Genomic DNA, 3,915 nt, shown 5'->3' on the forward strand with positions numbered 1-3,915 from the left:
AAGAGTCATAATGGGTCAAAAATCCAAAAATATCTTCATATATGCAACACAAATGTAAAATAAACTCACTGTTAGGCTAGAGGTTGGCAAACGATGGCTTATCAACCAAAGCTGATCCATCACCTGTTTTTGCAGACAAACTTTTATTGAAACACAGCCATGCTCGTTTGTTTACATATTGTCTGTGGCTGCTTTTGCACTACAACAGCAGAGTTGAGTAGTGACAGAGACCACAGGGCACACGAAGGCTAAAATATTTAATATCCAGTCTTTTATAGAAAATGTTTGCTGATCTCATCTCTAGACAAACACAACCCCATCCTCTTCTAGGCTCTTGTGACCCTCTATCCCTCTGTATGTTAAGAATAGGTGTTCTTGTCTGTGTCCTTCACCAGAGTTTGCCTTAATTCTTCAGTGTTTAGGCCAGTGTGTGGCTGGAGTTTTGGCTTGAAAGGCTAGTGACTGCTTTCCACAGAGTACACTTGGCACAGAGTGGAAAAGGAGGTTAAGTCTCTTGTGTGAACCATCCTAAAGGTTTGCTACTAGTGATGATGTCACCTGTTTCCTATGACCCTCCAGCCAGCTTTCTCCACATCTGGACAATTTGGTGAATTCAGAGGTACGGCGAGAAAGAGAAACTTTAATTTATATGAATATTTTTGCTTGGTTATTCTTTAAAGGTTAGATGCCTGACCCATTTGTTTTTCTCTAGCCCTTGATGCTATCTGATATGGTTGAGCACACCTGATCATCCTTGGAAGGGTAGCACCACGGCCGAGGAATTTTAAATTGTAGTGTGAAGGGATTTTGACCTGAAAGCACCTAGGAGAACAGAGTAGAAGTCACCTTTATACTTCTCAGAATACAGTAGGTAATTTTTTTATTTGCCTGCTCAGCATACAGTTGGGGAGCCATGTGGTCCAGATGGGGTGGACCCACGTCTTGATTCTGAGTGTGGTCACATGGCCCAGGCCTGAACTGGGAGAACCTTATGCAGGACTCTGGGGGATTGCTCAGGAAAAAATGCTTTATTCTCCACTATGCTTATGAAAGTGGTAGAAAGATCTGAAACTGCCAGAGGCCATCTTTGCCACCATGTCAGGAAAGACCACTTACAGGGAAGCAGAGCCTAGTGATCTCACCTTCCAGTATTTGGGCACATGGATTGAGCAGCATAGCCATTTATACCTCTAGTATGCCTGAGAAGTACAGAGAAAAGATAAATGGGAAAAGGAAAAAGGGACAGAGAGAGACAGGGTAGAAGAAAGATTCCTATTCACTGTTATACCCAGGTGAATTTATCTGGGGAAATAAAATAATAATAATACCCACCTTGCAGGTTTAGAGGAAATAGTTAAGTCCCTAAGGTGGAAGCTGTACACCTATTGTTATTTGATAGTTTGCCACCTGAAGAGGTAAAGAAACCTAAGTTATTTAAGGTTTTAAATCATCCCTGAAGCATCCCATTTTTCTAGAGTTGATTTTCTCCTTCTGTAAAATGAGTGGTTCACACTCGATCACATCTTAAGGCGTCATCCAGTTCTGGTCTTCACAGAATGCTGCTTCCCTTGGTAAACTCCAGTGTACGCATGAATAATTGAGGTGCAGTGACAGCAGATGTCCGCCAGAGATCACTGCAGAACATGGTCCATTCCTTCCTGCATCCGCCTTCATTTGGAACGTCAGCAGTTAACATGACTGTTAAGCAACTGTACCTATCACAACATTAGGCTTCTAAGTCGGAAAACCATGCATAGGCACCTGGACAGGTCACATGCTACATCTTTGCGTTCCTTGTAACTCGGAGGTAACCGTACCTTTTACTTTCTTCCTTCCCAGTAATCTACCACGTAAAATAAATAATATTTATTCATTATAGATTTTTCCTTCTAAGTATAATTTCCCTAGGCATTTTCCGTCTTTGAGGAGCAGTATCGTGGTTAATTATGGGAAACCAAAAATCTTGAGCCTCTAAGGAAAAAGTGAACACAAGCATTTTAGCAGAAGTTTGACCTGTTTCTCTTTCCTTGTCTGATCTGCTTTGTGCTACCTGTCCTCTCAAAGCCACTACTGATAAGGAGATACCTTGCTTTGCTGAGGACCCTAGGGTTCTGCTCAGGGACTGTTACAGAAACGCCAGTGGTCCACTATAGCTTGTAATTCCACTGGCCATATGAGTTCTCACCTTAGGCATAAGGATCTGGGAAAGGTGGTGAGTCTATGTGTCTTGAGTATCTTTATGCCTATGGTGCTCTTCTCAGTGAAAACTAATTTTACTCTTACTCAGGTAGAAATATTTAATAAAAATAGAAACATTTAATAAAAATGGAATAAAAATCTTATGATAAAATTTCTAGTGCATATTATCAAAGTTCACTGATTGGGATTTTTAATCATTAGTCAGAGGTAAGTGAATTTACTTTCTGCACAAAACAGCTGAATTCAACTTGATTTACAGATAGATTTTTTTTTTTCTAATAGTTATACAGTTTGATTTTATATTAAAAAGTACATATTTTGAAATGTGTCCATGTTAACACATAAATCTGGTTCCTTTTTTTTTTGGGGATATGTGTGCAGAACGTGCAGGTTTGTTACATAGGTATACACGTGCCATGGTGGTTTGCTGCACCGGTCAACCCGTCATCTACATTAGGTATTTCTTCTAATGCTATCCCTCCCCTAACCGCCAGCCCCTGACAGGCCCTGGTGTGTGATGTTCCCCTCCCTGTGTCCATGTGTTCTCATTGTTCAACTCCCAGGAATCTCCCACTTACTGAAGAGAAAGACCTTGAGGAGATAGTTCACTTTCAAACTGAACTAAGGCAGAAAAATGAGCCTAAAGTCCTGCAAAAAGGTGCGGGGTGCTGAAGAATATTCTAGCATCTGAGTTAATAAGACTTAATAAGGGTTCAGTTTGAAAGTGAGCTATCTCGTCAAGGTCTCTCTTTCTCTTCAGTAAGTGGGAGATTCCTCGAGGATCCATAGCTGTTATCATGCCAAGCTATTAAAGTTTTTCCTTAAAATCCAGACATTCAGCTCCAGGCTTTCCAAGTGACAACCCTTAGTGAGGTGAGAGCGCCATTCTACTGAGTCGCTTGGAGCCCTTCCTTTTAGGTGTTACAGGTGTACTCCCTCTGCCTTGAGGGATCTGCAGGCATTACCCCTAGCTAGCAGTCCTTTCCCACACACCATGTGTGTAGAACAACTGCAACAGTCTATCCTTTTGTTTGCTTAAATTTCAATACTATAACTTAGGGTCTTATGATTAACTACTAAAGTAAGTTTTAAAAGCCACTAAAATATATTAAACTTTTGAAAGACATATTTTATTGTAACTTGTTTGAGCCCATGGTACCTGAACTCTACCTAGACTGAAGGATGATGATGAACTGCAAAGAACAAATGAAGGGGCCCTACTGGTAACTCTGTATTCACAATAGGCTTGCCACTTCCCCCCAGAATTTCCAGGAGCTTCCCTTTGTTTTCTGAAGTGATACTAACTACCATATCCTGTTTTTCCCTCATGAAAAAAGTTAACAAGGGCCTGCACTTTTTTTTTTTTTCTTTTTTTTTTTTTTTGAGATAGAGTCTTGCTCTGTCATCCAGGCTGGAGTGCAGTGGCATGATCTCGTCTCACTGCAACCTCTGCCTCCTGGGTTCAAGTGATTCTTCTGCCTCAGCCTCCTGAGTATCTGGGACTACAGGGGCATGCCACCATGCCTGGCTAATTTTTTTTTTTTGTATTTTTAGTAGAGACGGGGTTTCGCCATATTAGCAAGGCTGGTCTCGAACTTCTGACCTTGTGATCCACCTGTCTCGGCCTCCCAAAGTGCTGGGATTACAGGCATGAGCCACCTGCACTCTTTAACATGCTAACGAGGTACTTCATGGTTTATTGCACTAGTTATCTAT

The sequence above is a fragment of the Theropithecus gelada genome, chromosome X, assembly GCF_003255815.1.
Source record: "Theropithecus gelada isolate Dixy chromosome X, Tgel_1.0, whole genome shotgun sequence".
Taxonomy (NCBI): domain Eukaryota; kingdom Metazoa; phylum Chordata; class Mammalia; order Primates; family Cercopithecidae; genus Theropithecus; species Theropithecus gelada.